Raw genomic sequence first — 21,539 nt, forward strand, 5'->3', positions numbered from 1 at the left:
TCTACACTGAAAGCGTTTTTAAGGAGTTTTCGTCTCATTCTATTGCATTTAATCGTTGTATTGTGTGTTTTATTTATTGGGTGGCACGTGGACACGTCTGAGCACCGGATCCCATCACTGTGCGGGCCAGTTCAGTTAGACGAGTGAGGGTTATAAGTTTTTTGCGTGACTCTACTAACGGGTGCGATCATACCAGCACTAATGCACCGGATCCCATCAGAACTCCGCAGTTAAGCGTGCTTGGGCGAGAGTAGTACTAGGACGGGTGACCTCCTGGGAAGTCCTCGTGTTGCACCCATCGTTTTACTTTTTTCAATTATTTCTTTGCCGTTATTTATTATTATTTTATTTTTTGCGCCGGTGAGGGGAAGGCTCTTTCCGGCGCGCACGCGATGGCCACCTAGCGGAGCTGGGTGAGCACATTTTCGGGCTCAAAATCCATCGTTTTGACCTCCAGGCACGCCGTTTCCATGCGTACTCTACACAGAAAGCGTTTTTAAGGAGTTTTCGGCTCATTCTATTGCATTTAATCGTTGTATTGTGTGTTTTATTTATTGGGTGGCACGTGGACACGTCTGAGCACCGGATCCCATCACTGTGCGGGCCAGTTCAGTTAGACGAGTGAGGGTTATAAGTTTTTTGCGTGACTCGACTAACGGGTGCGATCATACCAGCACTAATGCACCGGATCCCATCAGAACTCCGCAGTTAAGCGTGCTTGGGCGAGAGTAGTACAAGGATGGGTGACCTCCTGGGAAGTCCTCGTGTTGCACCCCTCGTTTTACTTTTTTCAATTATTTCTTTGCCGTTATTTATTATTATTTTATTTTTTGCGCCGGTGAGGGGAAGGCTCTTTCCGGCGCGCACGCGATGGCCACCTAGCGGAGCTGGGTGAGCACATTTTCGGGCTCAAAATCCATCGTTTTGACCTCCAGGCACGCCGTTTCCATGCGTACTCTACACTGAAAGCTTTTTTAAGGAGTTTTCGGCTCATTCTATTGCATTTAATCGTTGTATTGTGTGTTTTATTTATTGGGTGGCACGTGGACACGTCTGAGCACCGGATCCCATCACTGTGCGGGCCAGTTCAGTTAGACGAGTGAGGGTTATAAGTTTTTTGCGTGACTCTACTAACGGGTGCGATCATACCAGCACTAATGCACCGGATCCCATCAGAACTCCGCAGTTAAGCGTGCTTGGGCGAGAGTAGTACTAGGATGGGTGACCTCCTGGGAAGTCCTCGTGTTGCACCCCTCGTTTTACTTTTTTCAATTATTTCTTTGCCGTTATTTATTATTATTTTATTTTTTGCGCCGGTGAGGGGAAGGCTCTTTCCGGCGCGCACGCGATGGCCACCTAGCGGAGCTGGGTGAGCACATTTTCGGGCTCAAAATCCATCGTTTTGACCTCCAGGCACGCCGTTTCCATGCGTACTCTACACAGAAAGCGTTTTTAAGGAGTTTTCGGCTCATTCTATTGCATTTAATCGTTGTATTGTGTGTTTTATTTATTGGGTGGCACGTGGACACGTCTGAGCACCGGATCCCATCACTGTGCGGGCCAGTTCAGTTAGACGAGTGAGGGTTATAAGTTTTTTGCGTGACTCTACTAACGGGTGCGATCATACCAGCACTAATGCACCGGATCCCATCAGAACTCCGCAGTTAAGCGTGCTTGGGCGAGAGTAGTACTAGGATGGGTGACCTCCTGGGAAGTCTTCGTGTTGCACCCCTCGTTTTACTTTTTTCAATTATTTCTTTGCCGTTATTTATTATTATTTTATTTTTTGCGCCGGTGAGGGGAAGGCTCTTTCCGGCGCGCACGCGATGGCCACCTAGCGGAGCTGGGTGAGCACATTTTCGGGCTCAAAATCCATCGTTTTGACCTCCAGGCACGCCGTTTCCATGCGTACTCTACACTGAAAGCGTTTTTAAGGAGTTTTCGGCTCATTCTATTGCATTTAATCGTTGTATTGTGTTTTTTATTTATTGGGTGGCACGTGGACACGTCTGAGCACCGGATCCCATCACTGTGCGGGCCAGTTCAGTTAGACGAGTGAGGGTTATAAGTTTTTTGCGTGACTCTACTAACGGGTGCGATCATTCCAGCACTAATGCACCGGCTCCCATCAGAACTCCGCAGTTAAGCGTGCTTGGGCGAGAGTAGTACTAGGATGGGTGACCTCCTGGGAAGTCCTCGTGTTGCACCCCTCGTTTTACTTTTTTCAATTATTTCTTTGCCGTTATTTATTATTATTTTATTTTTTGCGCCGGTGAGGGGAAGGCTCTTTCCGGCGCGCACGCGATGGCCACCTAGCGGAGCTGGGTGAGCACATTTTCGGGCTCAAAATCCATCGTTTTGACCTCCAGGCACGCCGTTTCCATGCGTACTCTACACTGAAAGCGTTTTTAAGGAGTTTTCGGCTCATTCTATTGCATTTAATCGTTGTATTGTGTGTTTTATTTATTGGGTGGCACGTGGACACGTCTGAGCACCGGATCCCATCACTGTGCGGGCCAGTTCAGTTAGACGAGTGAGGGTTATAAGTTTTTTGCGTGACTCTACTAACGGGTGCGATCATACCAGCACTAATGCACCGGATCCCATCAGAACTCCGCAGTTAAGCGTGCTTGGGGGAGAGTAGTACTAGGATGGGTGACCTCCTGGGAAGTCCTCGTGTTGCACTCCTCGTTTTACTTTTTTCAATTATTTCTTTGCCGTTATTTGTTATTATTTTATTTTTTGCGCCGGTGAGGGGAAGGCTCTTTCCGGCGCGCACGCGATGGCCACCAAGCGGAGCTGGGTGAGCACATTTTCGGGCTCAAAATCCATCGTTTTGACCTCCAGGCACGCCGTTTCCATGCGTACTCTACACTGAAAGCGTTTTGAAGGAGTTTTCGGCTCATTCTATTGCATTTAATCGTTGTATTGTGTGTTTTATTTATTGGGTGGCACGTGGACACGTCTGAGCACCGGATCCCATCACTGTGCGGGCCAGTTCAGTTAGACGAGTGAGGGTTATAAGTTTTTTGCGTGACTCTACTAACGGGTGCGATCATACCAGCACTAATGCACCGGATCCCATCAGAACTCCGCAGTTAAGCGTGCTTGGGCGAGAGTAGTACTAGGATGGGTGACCTCCTGGGAAGTCCTCGTGTTGCACCCCTCGTTTTACTTTTTTCAATTATTTCTTTGCCGTTATTTATTATTATTTTATTTTTTGCGCCGGTGAGGGGAAGGCTCTTTCCGGCGCGCACGCGATGGCCACCTAGCGGAGCTGGGTGAGCACATTTTCGGGCTCAAATCCATCGTTTTGACCTCCAGGCACGCCGTTTCCATGCGTACTCTACACTGAAAGCGTTTTTAAGGAGTTTTCGTCTCATTCTATTGCATTTAATCGTTGTATTGTGTGTTTTATTTATTGGGTGGCACGTGGACACGTCTGAGCACCGGATCCCATCACTGTGCGGGCCAGTTCAGTTAGACGAGTGAGGGTTATAAGTTTTTTGCGTGACTCTACTAACGGGTGCGATCATACCAGCACTAATGCACCGGATCCCATCAGAACTCCGCAGTTAAGCGTGCTTGGGCGAGAGTAGTACTAGGACGGGTGACCTCCTGGGAAGTCCTCGTGTTGCACCCATCGTTTTACTTTTTTCAATTATTTCTTTGCCGTTATTTATTATTATTTTATTTTTTGCGCCGGTGAGGGGAAGGCTCTTTCCGGCGCGCACGCGATGGCCACCTAGCGGAGCTGGGTGAGCACATTTTCGGGCTCAAAATCCATCGTTTTGACCTCCAGGCACGCCGTTTCCATGCGTACTCTACACAGAAAGCGTTTTTAAGGAGTTTTCGGCTCATTCTATTGCATTTAATCGTTGTATTGTGTGTTTTATTTATTGGGTGGCACGTGGAGACGTCTGAGCACCGGATCCCATCACTGTGCGGGCCAGTTCAGTTAGACGAGTGAGGGTTATAAGTTTTTTTCGTGACTCTACTAACGGGTGCGATCATACCAGCACTAATGCACCGGATCCCATCAGAACTCCGCAGTTAAGCGTGCTTGGGCGAGAGTAGTACTAGGATGGGTGACCTCCTGGGAAGTCCTCGTGTTGCACCCCTCGTTTTACTTTTTTCAATTATTTCTTTGCCGTTATTTATTATTATTTTATTTTTTGCGCCGGTGAGGGGAAGGCTCTTTCCGGCGCGCACGCGATGGCCACCTAGCGGAGCTGGGTGAGCACATTTTCGGGCTCAAAATCCATCGTTTTGACCTCCAGGCACGCCGTTTCCATGCGTACTCTACACTGAAAGCTTTTTTAAGGAGTTTTCGGCTCATTCTATTGCATTTAATCGTTGTATTGTGTGTTTTATTTATTGGGTGGCACGTGGACACGTCTGAGCACCGGATCCCATCACTGTGCGGGCCAGTTCAGTTAGACGAGTGAGGGTTATAAGTTTTTTGCGTGACTCTACTAACGGGTGCGATCATACCAGCACTAATGCACCGGATCCCATCAGAACTCCGCAGTTAAGTGTGCTTGGGCGAGAGTAGTACTAGGATGGGTGACCTCCTGGGAAGTCCTCGTGTTGCACCCCTCGTTTTACTTTTTTCAATTATTTCTTTGCCGTTATTTATTATTATTTTATTTTTTGCGCCGGTGAGGGGAAGGCTCTTTCCGGCGCGCACGCGATGGCCACCTAGCGGAGCTGGGTGAGCACATTTTCGGGCTCAAAATCCATCGTTTTGACCTCCAGGCACGCCGTTTCCATGCGTACTCTACACTGAAAGCGTTTTTAAGGAGTTTTCGGCTCATTCTATTGCATTTAATCGTTGTGTTGTGTGTTTTATTTATTGGGTGGCACGTGGACACGTCTGAGCACCGGATCCCATCACTGTGCGGGCCAGTTCAATTAGACGAGTGAGGGTTATAAGTTTTTTGCGTGACTCTACTAACGGGTGCGATCATACCAGCACTAATGCACCGGATCCCATCAGAACTCCGCAGTTAAGCGTGCTTGGGCGAGAGTAGTACTAGGATGGGTGACCTCCTGGGAAGTCCTCGTGTTGCACCCCTCGTTTTACTTTTTTCAATTATTTCTTTGCCGTTATTTATTATTATTTTATTTTTTGCGCCGGTGAGGGGAAGGCTCTTTCCGGCGCGCACGCGATGGCCACCAAGCAGAGCTGGGTGAGCACATTTTCGGGCTCAAAATCCGTCGTTTTGACCTCCAGGCACGCCGTTTCCATGCGTACTCTACACTGAAAGCGTTTTTAAGGAGTTTTCGGCTCATTCTATTGCATTTAATCGTTGTATTGTGTGTTTTATTTATTGGGTGGCACGTGGACACGTCTGAGCACCGGATCCCATCACTGTGCGGGCCAGTTCAGTTAGACGAGTGAGGGTTATAAGTTTTTTGCGTGACTCTACTAACGGGTGCGATCATACCAGCACTAATGCACCGGATCCCATCAGAACTCCGCAGTTAAGCGTGCTTGGGCGAGAGTAGTACTAGGATGGGTGACCTCCTGGGAAGTCCTCGTGTTGCACCCCTCGTTTTACTTTTTTCAATTATTTCTTTGCCGTTATTTATTATTATTTTATTTTTTGCGCCGGTGAGGGGAAGGCTCTTTCCGGCGCGCACGCGATGGCCACCTAGCGGAGCTGGGTGAGCACATTTTCGGGCTCAAAATCCATCGTTTTGACCTCCAGGCACGCCGTTTCCATGCGTACTCTACACTGAAAGCGTTTTTAAGGAGTTTTCGTCTCATTCTATTGCATTTAATCGTTGTATTGTGTGTTTTATTTATTGGGTGGCACGTGGACACGTCTGAGCACCGGATCCCATCACTGTGCGGGCCAGTTCAGTTAGACGAGTGAGGGTTATAAGTTTTTTGCGTGACTCTACTAACGGGTGCGATCATACCAGCACTAATGCACCGGATCCCATCAGAACTCCGCAGTTAAGCGTGCTTGGGCGAGAGTAGTACTAGGACGGGTGACCTCCTGGGAAGTCCTCGTGTTGCACCCATCGTTTTACTTTTTTCAATTATTTCTTTGCCGTTATTTATTATTATTTTATTTTTTGCGCCGGTGAGGGGAAGGCTCTTTCCGGCGCGCACGCGATGGCCACCTAGCGGAGCTGGGTGAGCACATTTTCGGGCTCAAAATCCATCGTTTTGACCTCCAGGCACGCCGTTTCCATGCGTACTCTACACAGAAAGCGTTTTTAAGGAGTTTTCGGCTCATTCTATTGCATTTAATCGTTGTATTGTGTGTTTTATTTATTGGGTGGCACGTGGACACGTCTGAGCACCGGATCCCATCACTGTGCGGGCCAGTTCAGTTAGACGAGTGAGGGTTATAAGTTTTTTGCGTGACTCTACTAACGGGTGCGATCATACCAGCACTAATGCACCGGATCCCATCAGAACTCCGCAGTTAAGCGTGCTTGGGCGAGAGTAGTACAAGGATGGGTGACCTCCTGGGAAGTCCTCGTGTTGCACCCCTCGTTTTACTTTTTTCAATTATTTCTTTGCCGTTATTTATTATTATTTTATTTTTTGCGCCGGTGAGGGGAAGGCTCTTTCCGGCGCGCATGCGATGGCCACCTAGCGGAGCTGGGTGAGCACATTTTCGGGCTCAAAATCCATCGTTTTGACCTCCAGGCACGCCGTTTCCATGCGTACTCTACACTGAAAGCTTTTTTAAGGAGTTTTCGGCTCATTCTATTGCATTTAATCGTTGTATTGTGTGTTTTATTTATTGGGTGGCACGTGGACACGTCTGAGCACCGGATCCCATCACTGTGCGGGCCAGTTCAGTTAGACGAGTGAGGGTTATAAGTTTTTTGCGTGACTCTACTAACGGGTGCGATCATACCAGCACTAATGCACCGGATCCCATCAGAACTCCGCAGTTAAGCGTGCTTGGGCGAGAGTAGTACTAGGATGGGTGACCTCCTGGGAAGTCCTCGTGTTGCACCCCTAGTTTTACTTTTTTCAATTATTTCTTTGCCGTTATTTATTATTATTTTATTTTTTGCGCCGGTGAGGGGAAGGCTCTTTCCGGCGCGCACGCGATGGCCACCTAGCGGAGCTGGGTGAGCACATTTTCGGGCTCAAAATCCATCGTTTTGACCTCCAGGCACGCCGTTTCCATGCGTACTCTACACTGAAAGCGTTTTTAAGGAGTTTTCGGCTCATTCTATTGCATTTAATCGTTGTATTGTGTGTTTTATTTATTGGGTGGCACGTGGACACGTCTGAGCACCGGATCCCATCACTGTGCGGGCCAGTTCAGTTAGACGAGTGAGGGTTATAAGTTTTTTGCGTGACTCTACTAACGGGTGCGATCATACCAGCACTAATGCACCGGATCCCATCAGAACTCCGCAGTTAAGCGTGCTTGGGCGAGAGTAGTACTAGGATGGGTGACCTCCTGGGAAGTCTTCGTGTTGCACCCCTCGTTTTACTTTTTTCAATTATTTTTTTGCCGTTATTTATTATTATTTTATTTTTTGCGCCGGTGAGGGGAAGGCTCTTTCCGGCGCGCACGCGATGGCCACCTAGCGGAGCTGGGTGAGCACATTTTCGGGCTCAAAATCCATCGTTTTGACCTCCAGGCACGCCGTTTCCATGCGTACTCTACACTGAAAGCGTTTTTAAGGAGTTTTCGGCTCATTCTATTGCATTTAATCGTTGTATTGTGTTTTTTATTTATTGGGTGGCACGTGGACACGTCTGAGCACCGGATCCCATCACTGTGCGGGCCAGTTCAGTTAGACGAGTGAGGGTTATAAGTTTTTTGCGTGACTCTACTAACGGGTGCGATCATTCCAGCACTAATGCACCGGCTCCCATCAGAACTCCGCAGTAAAGCGTGCTTGGGCGAGAGTAGTACTAGGATGGGTGACCTCCTGGGAAGTCCTCGTGTTGCACCCCTCGTTTTACTTTTTTCAATTATTTCTTTGCCGTTATTTATTATTATTTTATTTTTTGCGCCGGTGAGGGGAAGGCTCTTTCCGGCGCGCACGCGATGGCCACCTAGCGGAGCTGGGTGAGCACATTTTCGGGCTCAAAATCCATCGTTTTGACCTCCAGGCACGCCGTTTCCATGCGTACTCTACACTGAAAGCGTTTTTAAGGAGTTTTCGGCTCATTCTATTGCATTTAATCGTTGTATTGTGTGTTTTATTTATTGGGTGGCACGTGGACACGTCTGAGCACCGGATCCCATCACTGTGCGGGCCAGTTCAGTTAGACGAGTGAGGGTTATAAGTTTTTTGCGTGACTCTACTAACGGGTGCGATCATACCAGCACTAATGCACCGGATCCCATCAGAACTCCGCAGTTAAGCGTGCTTGGGGGAGAGTAGTACTAGGATGGGTGACCTCCTGGGAAGTCCTCGTGTTGCACTCCTCGTTTTACTTTTTTCAATTATTTCTTTGCCGTTATTTGTTATTATTTTATTTTTTGCGCCGGTGAGGGGAAGGCTCTTTCCGGCGCGCACGCGATGGCCACCAAGCGGAGCTGGGTGAGCACATTTTCGGGCTCAAAATCCATCGTTTTGACCTCCAGGCACGCCGTTTCCATGCGTACTCTACACTGAAAGCGTTTTGAAGGAGTTTTCGGCTCATTCTATTGCATTTAATCGTTGTATTGTGTGTTTTATTTATTGGGTGGCACGTGGACACGTCTGAGCACCGGATCCCATCACTGTGCGGGCCAGTTCAGTTAGACGAGTGAGGGTTATAAGTTTTTTGCGTGACTCTACTAACGGGTGCGATCATACCAGCACTAATGCACCGGATCCCATCAGAACTCCGCAGTTAAGCGTGCTTGGGCGAGAGTAGTACTAGGATGGGTGACCTCCTGGGAAGTCCTCGTGTTGCACCCCTCGTTTTACTTTTTTCAATTATTTCTTTGCCGTTATTTATTATTATTTTATTTTTTGCGCCGGTGAGGGGAAGGCTCTTTCCGGCGCGCACGCGATGGCCACCTAGCGGAGCTGGGTGAGCACATTTTCGGGCTCAAATCCATCGTTTTGACCTCCAGGCACGCCGTTTCCATGCGTACTCTACACTGAAAGCGTTTTTAAGGAGTTTTCGGCTCATTCTATTGCATTTAATCGTTGTATTGTGTGTTTTATTTATTGGGTGGCACGTGGACACGTCTGAGCACCGGATCCCATCACTGTGCGGGCCAGTTCAGTTAGACGAGTGAGGGTTATAAGTTTTTTGCGTGACTCTACTAACGGGTGCGATCATACCAGCACTAATGCACCGGATCCCATCAGAACTCCGCAGTTAAGCGTGCTTGGGCGAGAGTAATACTAGGATGGGTGACCTCCTGGGAAGTCTTCGTGTTGCACCCCTCGTTTTACTTTTTTCAATTATTTCTTTGCCGTTATTTATTATTATTTTATTTTTTGCGCCGGTGAGGGGAAGGCTCTTTCCGGCGCGTACGCGATGGCCACCTAGCGGAGCTGGGTGAGCACATTTTCGGGCTCAAAATCCATCGTTTTGACCTCCAGGCACGCCGTTTACATGCGTACTCTACACTGAAAGCGTTTTTAAGGAGTTTTCGGCTCATTCTATTGCATTTAATCGTTGTATTGTGTTTTTTATTTATTGGGTGGCACGTGGACACGTCTGAGCACCGGATCCCTTCACTGTGCGGGCCAGTTCAGTTAGACGAGTGAGGGTTATAAGTTTTTTGCGTGACTCTACTAACGGGTGCGATCATTCCAGCACTAATGCACCGGATCCCATCAGAACTCCGCAGTTAAGCGTGCTTGGGCGAGAGTAGTACTAGGATGGGTGACCTCCTGGGAAGTCCTCGTGTTGCACCCCTCGTTTTACTTTTTTCAATTATTTCTTTGCCGTTATTTATTATTATTTTATTTTTTGCGCCGGTGAGGGGAAGGCTCTTTCCGGCGCGCACGCGATGGCCACCTAGCGGAGCTGGGTGAGCACATTTTCGGGCTCAAAATCCATCGTTTTGACCTCCAGGCACGCCGTTTCCATGCGTACTCTACACTGAAAGCGTTTTTAAGGAGTTTTCGGCTCATTCTATTGCATTTAATCGTTGTATTGTGTGTTTTATTTATTGGGTGGCACGTGGACACGTCTGAGCACCGGATCCCATCACTGTGCGGGCCAGTTCAGTTAGACGAGTGAGGGTTATAAGTTTTTTGCGTGACTCTACTAACGGGTGCGATCATACCAGCACTAATGCACCGGATCCCATCAGAACTCCGCAGTTAAGCATGCTTGGGGGAGAGTAGTACTAGGATGGGTGACCTCCTGGGAAGTCCTCGTGTTGCACTCCTCGTTTTACTTTTTTCAATTATTTCTTTGCCGTTATTTGTTATTATTTTATTTTTTGCGCCGGTGAGGGGAAGGCTCTTTCCGGCGCGCACGCGATGGCCACCTAGCGGAGCTGGGTGAGCACATTTTCGGGCTCAAAATCCATCGTTTTGACCTCCAGGCACGCCGTTTCCATGCGTACTCTACACTGAAAGCGTTTTGAAGGAGTTTTCGGCTCATTCTATTGCATTTAATCGTTGTATTGTGTGTTTTATTTATTGGGTGGCACGTGGACACGTCTGAGCACCGGATCCCATCACTGTGCGGGCCAGTTCAGTTAGACGAGTGAGGGTTATAAGTTTTTTGCGTGACTCTACTAACGGGTGCGATCAATCCAGCACTAATGCACCGGATCCCATCAGAACTCCGCAGTTAAGCGTGCTTGGGCGAGAGTAGTACTAGGATGGGTGACCTCCTGGGAAGTCCTCGTGTTGCACCCCTCGTTTTACTTTTTTCAATTATTTCTTTGCCGTTATTTATTATTATTTTATTTTTTGCGCCGGTGAGGGGAAGGCTCTTTCCGGCGCGCACGCGATGGCCACCTAGCGGAGCTGGGTGAGCACATTTTCGGGCTCAAAATCCATCGTTTTGACCTCCAGGCACGCCGTTTCCATGCGTACTCTACACTGAAAGCGTTTTTAAGGAGTTTTCGGCTCATTCTATTGCATTTAATCGTTGTATTGTGTGTTTTATTTATTGGGTGGCACGTGGACACGTCTGAGCACCGGATCCCATCACTGTGCGGGCCAGTTCAGTTAGACGAGTGAGGGTTATAAGTTTTTTGCGTGACTCTACTAACGGGTGCGATCATACCAGCACTAATGCACCGGATCCCATCAGAACTCCGCAGTTAAGCGTGCTTGGGCGAGAGTAGTACTAGGATGGGTGACCTCCTGGGAAGTCCTCGTGTTGCACCCCTCGTTTTACTTTTTTCAATTATTTCTTTGCCGTTATTTATTATTATTTTATTTTTTGCGCCGGTGAGGGGAAGGCTCTTTCCGGCGCGCACGCGATGGCCACCTAGCGGAGCTGGGTGAGCACATTTTCGGGCTCAAAATCCATCGTTTTGACCTCCAGGCACGCCGTTTCCATGCGTACTCTACACTGAAAGCGTTTTTAAGGAGTTTTCGGCTCATTCTATTGCATTTAATCGTTGTATTGTGTGTTTTATTTATTGGGTGGCACGTGGACACGTCTGAGCACCGGATCCCATCACTGTGCGGGCCAGTTCAGTTAGACGAGTGAGGGTTATAAGTTTTTTGCGTGACTCTACTAACGGGTGCGATCAATCCAGCACTAATGCACCGGATCCCATCAGAACTCCGCAGTTAAGCGTGCTTGGGCGAGAGTAGTACTAGGATGGGTGACCTCCTGGGAAGTCCTCGTGTTGCACCCCTCGTTTTACTTTTTTCAATTATTTTTTTGCCGTTATTTATTATTATTTTATTTTTTGCGCCGGTGAGGGGAAGGCTCTTTCCGGCGCGCACGCGATGGCCACCTAGCGGAGCTGGGTGAGCACATTTTCGGGCTCAAAATCCATCGTTTTGACCTCCAGGCACGCCGTTTCCATGCGTACTCTACACTGAAAGCGTTTTTAAGGAGTTTTCGGCTCATTCTATTGCATTTAATCGTTGTATTGTGTGTTTTATTTATTGGGTGGCACGTGGACACGTCTGAGCACCGGATCCCATCACTGTGCGGGCCAGTTCAGTTAGACGAGTGAGGGTTATAAGTTTTTTGCGTGACTCTACTAACGGGTGCGATCATACCAGCACTAATGCACCGGATCCCATCAGAACTCCGCAGCTAAGCGTGCTTGGGCGAGAGTAGTACTAGGATGGGTGACCTCCTGGGAAGTCCTCGTGTTGCACCCCTCGTTTTACTTTTTTCAATTATTTCTTTGCCGTTATTTATTATTATTTTATTTTTTGCGCCGGTGAGGGGAAGGCTCTTTCCGGCGCGCACGCGATGGCCACCTAGCGGAGCTGGGTGAGCACATTTTCGGGCTCAAAATCCATCGTTTTGACCTCCAGGCACGCCGTTTCCATGCGTACTCTACACTGAAAGCGTTTTTAAGGAGTTTTCGGCTCATTCTATTGCATTTAATCGTTGTATTGTGTGTTTTATTTATTGGGTGGCACGTGGACACGTCTGAGCACCGGATCCCATCACTGTGCGGGCCAGTTCAGTTAGACGAGTGAGGGTTATAAGTTTTTTGCGTCACTCTACTAACGGGTGCAATCATACCAGCACTAATGCACCGGATCCCATCAGAACTCCGCAGTTAAGCGTGCTTGGGCGAGAGTAGTACTAGGATGGGTGACCTCCTGGGAAGTCCTCGTGTTGTACCCCTCGTTTTACTTTTTTCAATTATTTCTTTGCCGTTATTTATTATTATTTTATTTTTTGCGCCGGTGAGGGGAAGGCTCTTTCCGGCGCGCACGCGATGGCCACCTAGCGGAGCAGGGTGAGCACATTTTCGGGCTCAAAATCCATCGTTTTGACCTCCAGGCACGCCGTTTCCATGCGTACTCTACACTGAAAGCGTTTTTAAGGAGTTTTCGGCTCATTCTATTGCATTTAATCGTTGTATTGTGTGTTTTATTTATTGGGTGGCACGTGGACACGTCTGAGCACCGGATCCCATCACTGTGCGGGCCAGTTCAGTTAGACGAGTGAGGGTTATAAGTTTTTTGCGTGACTCTACTAACGGGTGCGATCATACCAGCACTAATGCACCGGATCCCATCAGAACTCCGCAGTTAAGCGTGCTTGGGCGAGAGTAGTACTAGGATGGGTGACCTCCTGGGAAGTCTTCGTGTTGCACCCCTCGTTTTACTTTTTTCAATTATTTCTTTGCCGTTATTTATTATTATTTTATTTTTTGCGCCGGTGAGGGGAAGGCTCTTTCCGGCGCGCACGCGATGGCCACCTAGCGGAGCTGGGTGAGCACATTTTCGGGCTCAAAATCCATCGTTTTGACCTCCAGGCACGCCGTTTCCATGCGTACTCTACACTGAAAGCGTTTTTAAGGAGTTTTCGGCTCATTCTATTGCATTTAATCGTTGTATTGTGTGTTTTATTTATTGGGTGGCACGTGGACACGTCTGAGCACCGGATCCCATCACTGTGCGGGCCAGTTCAGTTAGACGAGTGAGGGTTATAAGTTTTTTGCGTGACTCTACTAACGGGTGCGATCATACCAGCACTAATGCACCGGATCCCATCAGAACTCCGCAGTTAAGCGCGCTTGGGCGAGAGTAGTACTAGGATGGGTGACCTCCTGGGAAGTCTTCGTGTTGCACCCCTCGTTTAACTTTTTTCAATTATTTCTTTGCCGTTATTTATTATTATTTTATTTTTTGCGCCGGTGAGGGGAAGGCTCTTTCCGGCGCGCACGCGATGGCCACCTAGCGGAGCAGGGTGAGCACATTTTCGGGCTCAAAATCCATCGTTTTGACCTCCAGGCACGCCGTTTCCATGCGTACTCTACACTGAAAGCGTTTTTAAGGAGTTTTCGGCTCATTCTATTGCATTTAATCGTTGTATTGTGTGTTTTATTTATTGGGTGGCACGTGGACACGTCTGAGCACCGGATCCCATCACTGTGCGGGCCAGTTCAGTTAGACGAGTGAGGGTTATAAGTTTTTTGCGTGACTCTACTAACGGGTGCGATCAATCCAGCACTAATGCACCGGATCCCATCAGAACTCCGCAGTTAAGCGTGCTTGGGCGAGAGTAGTACTAGGATGGGTGACCTCCTGGGAAGTCCTCGTGTTACACCCCTCGTTTTACTTTTTTCAATTATTTTTTTGCCGTTATTTATTATTATTTTATTTTTTGCGCCGGTGAGGGGAAGGCTCTTTCCGGCGCGCACGCGATGGCCACCTAGCGGAGCTGGGTGAGCACATTTTCGGGCTCAAAATCCATCGTTTTGACCTCCAGGCACGCCGTTTCCATGCGTACTCTACACTGAAAGCGTTTTTAAGGAGTTTTCGGCTCATTCTATTGCATTTAATCGTTGTATTGTGTGTTTTATTTATTGGGTGGCACGTGGACACGTCTGAGCACCGGATCCCATCACTGTGCGGGCCAGTTCAGTTAGACGAGTGAGGGTTATAAGTTTTTTGCGTGACTCTACTAACGGGTGCGATCATACCAGCACTAATGCACCGGATCCCATCAGAACTCCGCAGTTAAGCGTGCTTGGGCGAGAGTAGTACTAGGACGGGTGACCTCCTGGGAAGTCCTCGTGTTGCACCCATCGTTTTACTTTTTTCAATTATTTCTTTGCCGTTATTTATTATTATTTTATTTTTTGCGCCGGTGAGGGGAAGGCTCTTTCCGGCGCGCACGCGATGGCCACCTAGCGGAGCTGGGTGAGCACATTTTCGGGCTCAAAATCCATCGTTTTGACCTCCAGGCACGCCGTTTCCATGCGTACTCTACACTGAAAGCGTTTTTAAGGAGTTTTCGGCTCATTCTATTGCATTTAATCGTTGTATTGTGTGTTTTATTTATTGGGTGGCACGTGGACACGTCTGAGCACCGGATCCCATCACTGTGCGGGCCAGTTCAGTTAGACGAGTGAGGGTTATAAGTTTTTTGCGTGACTCTACTAACGGGTGCGATCATACCAGCACTAATGCACCGGATCCCATCAGAACTCCGCAGTTAAGCGTGCTTGGGCGAGAGTAGTACTAGGATGGGTGACCTCCTGGGAAGTCTTCGTGTTGCACCCCTCGTTTTACTTTTTTCAATTATTTCTTTGCCGTTATTTATTATTATTTTATTTTTTGCGCCGGTGAGGGGAAGGCTCTTTCCGGCGCGCACGCGATGGCCACCTAGCGGAGCTGGGTGAGCACATTTTCGGGCTCAAAATCCATCGTTTTGACCTCCAGGCACGCCGTTTCCATGCGTACTCTACACTGAAAGCGTTTTTAAGGAGTTTTCGGCTCATTCTATTGCATTTAATCGTTGTATTGTGTGTTTTATTTATTGGGTGGCACGTGGACACGTCTGAGCACCGGATCCCATCACTGTGCGGGCCAGTTCAGTTAGACGAGTGAGGGTTATAAGTTTTTTACGTGACTCTACTAACGGGTGCGATCATACCAGCACTAATGCACCGGATCCCATCAGAACTCCGCAGTTAAGCGCGCTTGGGCGAGAGTAGTACTAGGATGGGTGACCTCCTGGGAAGTCCTCGTGTTGCACCCCTCGTTTTACTTTTTTCAATTATTTCTTTGCCGTTATTTATTATTATTTTATTTTTTGCGCCGGTGAGGGGAAGGCTCTTTCCGGCGCGCACGCGATGGCCACCTAGCGGAGCTGGGTGAGCACATTTTCGGGCTCAAAATCCATCGTTTTGACCTCCAGGCACGCCGTTTCCATGCGTACTCTACACTGAAAGCGTTTTTAAGGAGTTTTCGGCTCATTCTATTGCATTTAATCGTTGTATTGTGTGTTTTATTTATTGGGTGGCACGTGGACACGTCTGAGCACCGGATCCCATCACTGTGCGGGCCAGTTCAGTTAGACGAGTGAGGGTTATAAGTTTTTTGCGTGACTCTACTAACGGGTGCGATCATACCAGCACTAATGCACCGGATCCCATCAGAACTCCGCAGTTAAGCGTGCTTGGGCGAGAGTAGTACTAGGATGGGTGACCTCCTGGGAAGTCCTCGTGTTGCACTCCTCGTTTTACTTTTTTCAATTATTTCTTTGCCGTTATTTGTTATTATTTTATTTTTTGCGCCGGTGAGGGGAAGGCTCTTTCCGGCGCGCACGCGATGGCCACCTAGCGGAGCTGGGTGAGCACATTTTCGGGCTCAAAATCCATCGTTTTGACCTCCAGGCACGCCGTTTCCATGCGTACTCTACACTGAAAGCGTTTTGAAGGAGTTTTCGGCTCATTCTATTGCATTTAATCGTTGTATTGTGTGTTTTATTTATTGGGTGGCACGTGGACACGTCTGAGCACCGGATCCCATCACTGTGCGGGCCAGTTCAGTTAGACGAGTGAGGGTTATAAGTTTTTTGCGTGACTCTACTAACGGGTGCGATCAATCCAGCACTAATGCACCGGATCCCATCAGAACTCCGCAGTTAAGCGTGCTTGGGCGAGAGTAGTACTAGGATGGGTGACCTCCTGGGAAGTCCTCGTGTTGCACCCCTCGTTTTACTTTTTTCAATTATTTCTTTGCCGTTATTTATTATTATTTTATTTTTTGCGCCGGTGAGGGGAAGGCTCTTTCCGGCGCGCACGCGATGGCCACCTAGCGGAGCTGGGTGAGCACATTTTCGGGCTCAAAATCCATCGTTTTGACCTCCAGGCACGCCGTTTCCATGCGTACTCTACACTGAAAGCGTTTTTAAGGAGTTTTCGGCTCATTCTATTGCATTTAATCGTTGTATTGTGTGTTTTATTTATTGGGTGGCACGTGGACACGTCTGAGCACCGGATCCCATCACTGTGCGGGCCAGTTCAGTTAGACGAGTGAGGGTTATAAGTTTTTTGCGTGACTCTACTAACGGGTGCGATCATACCAGCACTAATGCACCGGATCCCATCAGAACTCCGCAGTTAAGCGTGCTTGGGCGAGAGTAGTACTAGGATGGGTGACCTCCTGGGAAGTCCTCGTGTTGCACCCCTCGTTTTACTTTTTTCAATTATTTCTTTGCCGTTATTTATTATTATTTTATTTTTTGCGCCGGTGAGGGGAAGGCTCTTTCCGGCGCGCACGCGATGGCCACCTAGCGGAGCTGGGTGAGCACATTTTCGGGCTCAAAATCCATCGTTTTGACCTCCAGGCACGCCGTTTCCATGCGTACTCTACACTGAAAGCGTTTTTAAGGAGTTTTCGGCTCATTCTATTGCATTTAATCGTTGTATTGTGTGTTTTATTTATTGGGTGGCACGTGGACACGTCTGAGCACCGGATCCCATCACTGTGCGGGCCAGTTCAGTTAGACGAGTGAGGGTTATAAGTTTTTTGCGTGACTCTACTAACGGGTGCGATCATACCAGCACTAATGCACCGGATCCCATCAGAACTCCGCAGTTAAGCGTGCTTGGGCGAGAGTAGTACTAGGATGGGTGACCTCCTGGGAAGTCCTCGTGTTGCACCCATCGTTTTACTTTTTTCAATTATTTCTTTGCCGTTATTTATTATTATTTTATTTTTTGCGCCGGTGAGGGGAAGGCTCTTTCCGGCGCGCACGCGATGGCCACCTAGCGGAGCTGGGTGAGCACATTTTCGGGCTCAAAATCCATCGTTTTGACCTCCAGGCACGCCGTTTCCATGCGTACTCTACACTGAAAGCGTTTTTAAGGAGTTTTCGGCTCATTCTATTGCATTTAATCGTTGTATTGTGTGTTTTATTTATTGGGTGGCACGTGGACACGTCTGAGCACCGGATCCCATCACTGTGCGGGCCAGTTCAGTTAGACGAGTGAGGGTTATAAGTTTTTTGCGTGACTCTACTAACGGGTGCGATCAATCCAGCACTAATGCACCGGATCCCATCAGAACTCCGCAGTCAAGCGTGCTTGGGCGAGAGTAGTACTAGGATGGGTGACCTCCTGGGAAGTCCTCGTGTTGCACCCCTCGTTTTACTTTTTTCAATTATTTCTTTGCCGTTATTTATTATTATTTTATTTTTTGCGCCGGTGAGGGGAAGGCTCTTTCCGGCGCGCACGCGATGGCCACCTAGCGGAGCTGGGTGAGCACATTTTCGGGCTCAAAATCCATCGTTTTGACCTCCAGGCACGCCGTTTCCATGCGTACTCTACACTGAAAGCGTTTTTAAGGAGTTTTCGGCTCATTCTATTGCATTTAATCGTTGTATTGTGTGTTTTATTTATTGGGTGGCACATGGACACGTCTGAGCACCGGATCCCATCACTGTGCGGGCCAGTTCAGTTAGACGAGTGAGGGTTATAAGTTTTTTGCGTGACTCTACTAACGGGTGCGATCATACCAGCACTAATGCACCGGATCCCATCAGAACTCCGCAGTTAAGCGTGCTTGGGCGAGAGTAGTACTAGGATGGGTGACCTCCTGGGAAGTCCTCGTGTTGCACCCCTCGTTTTACTTTTTTCAATTATTTCTTTGCCGTTATTTATTATTATTTTATTTTTTGCGCCGGTGAGGGGAAGGCTCTTTCCGGCGCGCACGCGATGGCCACCTAGCGGAGCTGGGTGAGCACATTTTCGGGCTCAAAATCCATCGTTTTGACCTCCAGGCACGCCGTTTCCATGCGTACTCTACACTGAAAGCGTTTTTAAGGAGTTTTCGGCTCATTCTATTGCATTTAATCGTTGTATTGTGTGTTTTATTTATTGGGTGGCACGTGGACACGTCTGAGCACCGGATCCCATCACTGTGCGGGCCAGTTCAGTTAGACGAGTGAGGGTTATAAGTTTTTTGCGTGACTCTACTAACGGGTGCGATCATACCAGCACTAATGCACCGGATCCCATCAGAACTCCGCAGTTAAGCGTGCTTGGGCGAGAGTAGTACTAGGATGGGTGACCTCCTGGGAAGTCCTCGTGTTGCACCCCTCGTTTTACTTTTTTCAGTTATTTCTTTGCCGTTATTTATTATTATTTTATTTTTTGCGCCGGTGAGGGGAAGGCTCTTTCCGGCGCGCACGCGATGGCCACCTAGCGGAGCTGGGTGAGCACATTTTCGGGCTCAAAATCCATCGTTTTGACCTCCAGGCACGCCGTTTCCATGCGTACTCTACACTGAAAGCGTTTTTAAGGAGTTTTCGGCTCATTCTATTGCATTTAATCGTTGTATTGTGTGTTTTATTTATTGGGTGGCACGTGGACACGTCTGAGCACCGGATCCCATCACTGTGCGGGCCAGTTCAGTTAGACGAGTGAGGGTTATAAGTTTTTTGCGTGACTCTACTAACGGGTGCGATCATACCAGCACTAATGCACCGGATCCCATCAAAACTCCGCAGTTAAGCGTGCTTGGGCGAGAGTAGTACTAGGATGGGTGACCTCCTGGGAAGTCCTCGTGTTGCACCCCTCGTTTTACTTTTTTCAATTATTTCTTTGCCGTTATTTATTATTATTTTATTTTTTGCGCCGGTGAGGGGAAGGCTCTTTCCGGCGCGCACGCGATGGCCACCTAGCGGAGCAGGGTGAGCACATTTTCGGGCTCAAAATCCATCGTTTTGACCTCCAGGCACGCCGTTTCCATGCGTACTCTACACTGAAAGCGTTTTTAAGGAGTTTTCGGCTCATTCTATTGCATTTAATCGTTGTATTGTGTGTTTTATTTATTGGGTGGCACGTGGACACGTCTGAGCACCGGATCCCATCACTGTGCGGGCCAGTTCAGTTAGACGAGTGAGGGTTATAAGTTTTTTGCGTGACTCTACTAACGGGTGCGATCAATCCAGCACTAATGCACCGGATCCCATCAGAACTCCGCAGTTAAGCGTGCTTGGGCGAGAGTAGTACTAGGATGGGTGACCTCCTGGGAAGTCCTCGTGATGCACCCCTCGTTTTACTTTTTTCAATTATTTCTTTGCCGTTATTTATTATTATTTTATTTTTTGCGCCGGTGAGGGGAAGGCTCTTTCCGGCGCGCACGCGATGGCCACCTAGCGGAGCTGGGTGAGCACATTTTCGGGCTCAAAATCCATCGTTTTGACCTCCAGGCACGCCGTTTCCATGCGTACTCTACACTGAAAGCGTTTTTAAGGAGTTTTCGGCTCATTCTATTGCATTTAATCGTTGTATTGTGTGTTTTATTTATTGGGTGGCACGTGGACACGTCTGAGCACCGGATCCCATCACTGTGCGGGCCAGTTCAGTTAGACGAGTGAGGGTTATAAGTTTTTTGCGTGACTCTACTAACGGGTGCGATCATACCAGCACTAATGCACCGGATCCCATCAGAACTCCGCAGTTAAGCGTGCTTGGGCGAGAGTAGTACTAGGATGGGTGACCTCCTGGGAAGTCCTCGTGTTGCACCCCTCGTTTTACTTTTTTCAATTATTTCTTTGCCGTTATTTATTATTATTTTATTTTTTGCGCCGGTGAGGGGAAGGCTCATTCCGGCGCGCACGCGATGGCCACCTAGCGGAGCTGGGTGAGCACATTTTCGGGCTCAAAATCCATCGTTTTGACCTCCAGGCACGCCGTTTCCTTGCGTACTCTACACTGAAAGCGTTTTTAAGGAGTTTTCGGCTCATTCTATTGCATTTAATCGTTGTATTGTGTGTTTTATTTATTGGGTGGCACGTGGACACGTCTGAGCACCGGATCCCATCACTGTGCGGGCCAGTTCAGTTAGACGAGTGAGGGTTATAAGTTTTTTGCGTGACTCTACTAACGGGTGCGATCATACCAGCACTAATGCACCGGATCCCATCAGAACTCCGCAGTTAAGCGTGCTTGGGCGAGAGTAGTACTAGGATGGGTGACCTCCTGGGAAGTCCTCGTGTTGCACTCCTCGTTTTACTTTTTTCAATTATTTCTTTGCCGTTATTTGTTATTATTTTATTTTTTGCGCCGGTGAGGGGAAGGCTCTTTCCGGCGCGCACGCGATGGCCACCTAGCGGAGCTGGGTGAGCACATTTTCGGGCTCAAAATCCATCGTTTTGACCTCCAGGCACGCCGTTTCCATGCGTACTCTACACTGAAAGCGTTTTGAAGGAGTTTTCGGCTCATTCTATTGCATTTAATCGTTGTATTGTGTGTTTTATTTATTGGGTGGCACGTGGACACGTCTGAGCACCGGATCCCATCACTGTGCGGGCCAGTTCAGTTAGACGAGTGAGGGTTATAAGTTTTTTGCGTGACTCTACTAACGGGTGCGATCAATCCAGCACTAATGCACCGGATCCCATCAGAACTCCGCAGTTAAGCGTGCTTGGGCGAGAGTAGTACTAGGATGGGTGACCTCCTGGGAAGTCCTCGTGTTGCACCCCTCGTTTTACTTTTTTCAATTATTTCTTTGCCGTTATTTATTATTATTTTATTTTTTGCGCCGGTGAGGGGAAGGCTCATTCCGGCGCGCACGCGATGGCCACCTAGCGGAGCTGGGTGAGCACATTTTCGGGCTCAAAATCCATCGTTTTGACCTCCAGGCACGCCGTTTCCATGCGTACTCTACACTGAAAGCGTTTTTAAGGAGTTTTC

At 48.4% G+C, this 21,539-nt stretch overlaps 45 non-coding genes across 45 annotated transcripts; all 45 read left to right on the top strand.

Annotated features, from left to right (window-relative positions):
- Window positions 1-179: 179 nt before the first annotated feature.
- LOC133853520 (5S ribosomal RNA) lies at window positions 180-298 on the top strand. The gene has a single exon (XR_009896621.1). It is a non-coding gene; the product is annotated as a 5S ribosomal RNA (ribosomal RNA).
- Window positions 299-657: 359 nt separating this feature from the next.
- Window positions 658-776, top strand: LOC133853502 (5S ribosomal RNA). Its single transcript, XR_009896603.1, has one exon. It is a non-coding gene; the product is annotated as a 5S ribosomal RNA (ribosomal RNA).
- A 359-nt stretch (window positions 777-1,135) lies between these two features.
- Window positions 1,136-1,254, top strand: LOC133853507 (5S ribosomal RNA). The gene has a single exon (XR_009896607.1). It is a non-coding gene; the product is annotated as a 5S ribosomal RNA (ribosomal RNA).
- A 359-nt stretch (window positions 1,255-1,613) lies between these two features.
- Window positions 1,614-1,732, top strand: LOC133853459 (5S ribosomal RNA). The gene has a single exon (XR_009896560.1). It is a non-coding gene; the product is annotated as a 5S ribosomal RNA (ribosomal RNA).
- Window positions 1,733-2,091: 359 nt separating this feature from the next.
- On the top strand, window positions 2,092-2,210 carry LOC133852865 (5S ribosomal RNA). The gene has a single exon (XR_009896048.1). It is a non-coding gene; the product is annotated as a 5S ribosomal RNA (ribosomal RNA).
- Window positions 2,211-2,569: 359 nt separating this feature from the next.
- Window positions 2,570-2,688, top strand: LOC133852845 (5S ribosomal RNA). The gene has a single exon (XR_009896029.1). It is a non-coding gene; the product is annotated as a 5S ribosomal RNA (ribosomal RNA).
- A 359-nt stretch (window positions 2,689-3,047) lies between these two features.
- Window positions 3,048-3,166, top strand: LOC133853518 (5S ribosomal RNA). Its single transcript, XR_009896619.1, has one exon. It is a non-coding gene; the product is annotated as a 5S ribosomal RNA (ribosomal RNA).
- A 358-nt stretch (window positions 3,167-3,524) lies between these two features.
- On the top strand, window positions 3,525-3,643 carry LOC133853521 (5S ribosomal RNA). Its single transcript, XR_009896622.1, has one exon. It is a non-coding gene; the product is annotated as a 5S ribosomal RNA (ribosomal RNA).
- Window positions 3,644-4,002: 359 nt separating this feature from the next.
- On the top strand, window positions 4,003-4,121 carry LOC133853529 (5S ribosomal RNA). Its single transcript, XR_009896631.1, has one exon. It is a non-coding gene; the product is annotated as a 5S ribosomal RNA (ribosomal RNA).
- Window positions 4,122-4,480: 359 nt separating this feature from the next.
- Window positions 4,481-4,599, top strand: LOC133853376 (5S ribosomal RNA). The gene has a single exon (XR_009896479.1). It is a non-coding gene; the product is annotated as a 5S ribosomal RNA (ribosomal RNA).
- Window positions 4,600-4,958: 359 nt separating this feature from the next.
- On the top strand, window positions 4,959-5,077 carry LOC133853543 (5S ribosomal RNA). The gene has a single exon (XR_009896643.1). It is a non-coding gene; the product is annotated as a 5S ribosomal RNA (ribosomal RNA).
- Window positions 5,078-5,436: 359 nt separating this feature from the next.
- On the top strand, window positions 5,437-5,555 carry LOC133853554 (5S ribosomal RNA). The gene has a single exon (XR_009896654.1). It is a non-coding gene; the product is annotated as a 5S ribosomal RNA (ribosomal RNA).
- A 359-nt stretch (window positions 5,556-5,914) lies between these two features.
- Window positions 5,915-6,033, top strand: LOC133853522 (5S ribosomal RNA). The gene has a single exon (XR_009896623.1). It is a non-coding gene; the product is annotated as a 5S ribosomal RNA (ribosomal RNA).
- A 359-nt stretch (window positions 6,034-6,392) lies between these two features.
- LOC133853503 (5S ribosomal RNA) lies at window positions 6,393-6,511 on the top strand. The gene has a single exon (XR_009896604.1). It is a non-coding gene; the product is annotated as a 5S ribosomal RNA (ribosomal RNA).
- A 359-nt stretch (window positions 6,512-6,870) lies between these two features.
- On the top strand, window positions 6,871-6,989 carry LOC133853566 (5S ribosomal RNA). Its single transcript, XR_009896665.1, has one exon. It is a non-coding gene; the product is annotated as a 5S ribosomal RNA (ribosomal RNA).
- Window positions 6,990-7,348: 359 nt separating this feature from the next.
- Window positions 7,349-7,467, top strand: LOC133853460 (5S ribosomal RNA). The gene has a single exon (XR_009896561.1). It is a non-coding gene; the product is annotated as a 5S ribosomal RNA (ribosomal RNA).
- Window positions 7,468-7,826: 359 nt separating this feature from the next.
- Window positions 7,827-7,945, top strand: LOC133852909 (5S ribosomal RNA). The gene has a single exon (XR_009896090.1). It is a non-coding gene; the product is annotated as a 5S ribosomal RNA (ribosomal RNA).
- A 359-nt stretch (window positions 7,946-8,304) lies between these two features.
- LOC133852846 (5S ribosomal RNA) lies at window positions 8,305-8,423 on the top strand. The gene has a single exon (XR_009896030.1). It is a non-coding gene; the product is annotated as a 5S ribosomal RNA (ribosomal RNA).
- A 359-nt stretch (window positions 8,424-8,782) lies between these two features.
- On the top strand, window positions 8,783-8,901 carry LOC133853577 (5S ribosomal RNA). Its single transcript, XR_009896676.1, has one exon. It is a non-coding gene; the product is annotated as a 5S ribosomal RNA (ribosomal RNA).
- Window positions 8,902-9,259: 358 nt separating this feature from the next.
- On the top strand, window positions 9,260-9,378 carry LOC133852840 (5S ribosomal RNA). Its single transcript, XR_009896024.1, has one exon. It is a non-coding gene; the product is annotated as a 5S ribosomal RNA (ribosomal RNA).
- Window positions 9,379-9,737: 359 nt separating this feature from the next.
- Window positions 9,738-9,856, top strand: LOC133853444 (5S ribosomal RNA). Its single transcript, XR_009896545.1, has one exon. It is a non-coding gene; the product is annotated as a 5S ribosomal RNA (ribosomal RNA).
- Window positions 9,857-10,215: 359 nt separating this feature from the next.
- LOC133852920 (5S ribosomal RNA) lies at window positions 10,216-10,334 on the top strand. The gene has a single exon (XR_009896099.1). It is a non-coding gene; the product is annotated as a 5S ribosomal RNA (ribosomal RNA).
- Window positions 10,335-10,693: 359 nt separating this feature from the next.
- Window positions 10,694-10,812, top strand: LOC133853575 (5S ribosomal RNA). The gene has a single exon (XR_009896674.1). It is a non-coding gene; the product is annotated as a 5S ribosomal RNA (ribosomal RNA).
- Window positions 10,813-11,171: 359 nt separating this feature from the next.
- Window positions 11,172-11,290, top strand: LOC133853589 (5S ribosomal RNA). The gene has a single exon (XR_009896687.1). It is a non-coding gene; the product is annotated as a 5S ribosomal RNA (ribosomal RNA).
- A 359-nt stretch (window positions 11,291-11,649) lies between these two features.
- Window positions 11,650-11,768, top strand: LOC133853576 (5S ribosomal RNA). Its single transcript, XR_009896675.1, has one exon. It is a non-coding gene; the product is annotated as a 5S ribosomal RNA (ribosomal RNA).
- Window positions 11,769-12,127: 359 nt separating this feature from the next.
- On the top strand, window positions 12,128-12,246 carry LOC133853344 (5S ribosomal RNA). The gene has a single exon (XR_009896448.1). It is a non-coding gene; the product is annotated as a 5S ribosomal RNA (ribosomal RNA).
- A 359-nt stretch (window positions 12,247-12,605) lies between these two features.
- On the top strand, window positions 12,606-12,724 carry LOC133853482 (5S ribosomal RNA). Its single transcript, XR_009896583.1, has one exon. It is a non-coding gene; the product is annotated as a 5S ribosomal RNA (ribosomal RNA).
- Window positions 12,725-13,083: 359 nt separating this feature from the next.
- LOC133853461 (5S ribosomal RNA) lies at window positions 13,084-13,202 on the top strand. The gene has a single exon (XR_009896562.1). It is a non-coding gene; the product is annotated as a 5S ribosomal RNA (ribosomal RNA).
- A 359-nt stretch (window positions 13,203-13,561) lies between these two features.
- LOC133852832 (5S ribosomal RNA) lies at window positions 13,562-13,680 on the top strand. Its single transcript, XR_009896017.1, has one exon. It is a non-coding gene; the product is annotated as a 5S ribosomal RNA (ribosomal RNA).
- A 359-nt stretch (window positions 13,681-14,039) lies between these two features.
- Window positions 14,040-14,158, top strand: LOC133852887 (5S ribosomal RNA). Its single transcript, XR_009896069.1, has one exon. It is a non-coding gene; the product is annotated as a 5S ribosomal RNA (ribosomal RNA).
- Window positions 14,159-14,517: 359 nt separating this feature from the next.
- On the top strand, window positions 14,518-14,636 carry LOC133853523 (5S ribosomal RNA). The gene has a single exon (XR_009896624.1). It is a non-coding gene; the product is annotated as a 5S ribosomal RNA (ribosomal RNA).
- Window positions 14,637-14,995: 359 nt separating this feature from the next.
- On the top strand, window positions 14,996-15,114 carry LOC133853463 (5S ribosomal RNA). Its single transcript, XR_009896564.1, has one exon. It is a non-coding gene; the product is annotated as a 5S ribosomal RNA (ribosomal RNA).
- A 359-nt stretch (window positions 15,115-15,473) lies between these two features.
- Window positions 15,474-15,592, top strand: LOC133853487 (5S ribosomal RNA). The gene has a single exon (XR_009896588.1). It is a non-coding gene; the product is annotated as a 5S ribosomal RNA (ribosomal RNA).
- A 359-nt stretch (window positions 15,593-15,951) lies between these two features.
- On the top strand, window positions 15,952-16,070 carry LOC133853322 (5S ribosomal RNA). The gene has a single exon (XR_009896427.1). It is a non-coding gene; the product is annotated as a 5S ribosomal RNA (ribosomal RNA).
- A 359-nt stretch (window positions 16,071-16,429) lies between these two features.
- LOC133853578 (5S ribosomal RNA) lies at window positions 16,430-16,548 on the top strand. The gene has a single exon (XR_009896677.1). It is a non-coding gene; the product is annotated as a 5S ribosomal RNA (ribosomal RNA).
- A 359-nt stretch (window positions 16,549-16,907) lies between these two features.
- LOC133852800 (5S ribosomal RNA) lies at window positions 16,908-17,026 on the top strand. Its single transcript, XR_009895986.1, has one exon. It is a non-coding gene; the product is annotated as a 5S ribosomal RNA (ribosomal RNA).
- Window positions 17,027-17,385: 359 nt separating this feature from the next.
- LOC133853367 (5S ribosomal RNA) lies at window positions 17,386-17,504 on the top strand. The gene has a single exon (XR_009896470.1). It is a non-coding gene; the product is annotated as a 5S ribosomal RNA (ribosomal RNA).
- Window positions 17,505-17,863: 359 nt separating this feature from the next.
- Window positions 17,864-17,982, top strand: LOC133852857 (5S ribosomal RNA). Its single transcript, XR_009896041.1, has one exon. It is a non-coding gene; the product is annotated as a 5S ribosomal RNA (ribosomal RNA).
- A 359-nt stretch (window positions 17,983-18,341) lies between these two features.
- On the top strand, window positions 18,342-18,460 carry LOC133852812 (5S ribosomal RNA). The gene has a single exon (XR_009895998.1). It is a non-coding gene; the product is annotated as a 5S ribosomal RNA (ribosomal RNA).
- Window positions 18,461-18,819: 359 nt separating this feature from the next.
- On the top strand, window positions 18,820-18,938 carry LOC133852824 (5S ribosomal RNA). Its single transcript, XR_009896009.1, has one exon. It is a non-coding gene; the product is annotated as a 5S ribosomal RNA (ribosomal RNA).
- A 359-nt stretch (window positions 18,939-19,297) lies between these two features.
- LOC133853549 (5S ribosomal RNA) lies at window positions 19,298-19,416 on the top strand. The gene has a single exon (XR_009896649.1). It is a non-coding gene; the product is annotated as a 5S ribosomal RNA (ribosomal RNA).
- A 359-nt stretch (window positions 19,417-19,775) lies between these two features.
- On the top strand, window positions 19,776-19,894 carry LOC133852884 (5S ribosomal RNA). Its single transcript, XR_009896066.1, has one exon. It is a non-coding gene; the product is annotated as a 5S ribosomal RNA (ribosomal RNA).
- A 359-nt stretch (window positions 19,895-20,253) lies between these two features.
- Window positions 20,254-20,372, top strand: LOC133852836 (5S ribosomal RNA). Its single transcript, XR_009896020.1, has one exon. It is a non-coding gene; the product is annotated as a 5S ribosomal RNA (ribosomal RNA).
- Window positions 20,373-20,731: 359 nt separating this feature from the next.
- On the top strand, window positions 20,732-20,850 carry LOC133853323 (5S ribosomal RNA). Its single transcript, XR_009896428.1, has one exon. It is a non-coding gene; the product is annotated as a 5S ribosomal RNA (ribosomal RNA).
- Window positions 20,851-21,209: 359 nt separating this feature from the next.
- LOC133853579 (5S ribosomal RNA) lies at window positions 21,210-21,328 on the top strand. Its single transcript, XR_009896678.1, has one exon. It is a non-coding gene; the product is annotated as a 5S ribosomal RNA (ribosomal RNA).
- Window positions 21,329-21,539: the final 211 nt, after the last annotated feature.

Source organism: Alnus glutinosa, chromosome 12, assembly GCF_958979055.1.
Source record: "Alnus glutinosa chromosome 12, dhAlnGlut1.1, whole genome shotgun sequence".
In the NCBI taxonomy this organism is placed as follows: Eukaryota; Viridiplantae; Streptophyta; class Magnoliopsida; order Fagales; family Betulaceae; genus Alnus; species Alnus glutinosa.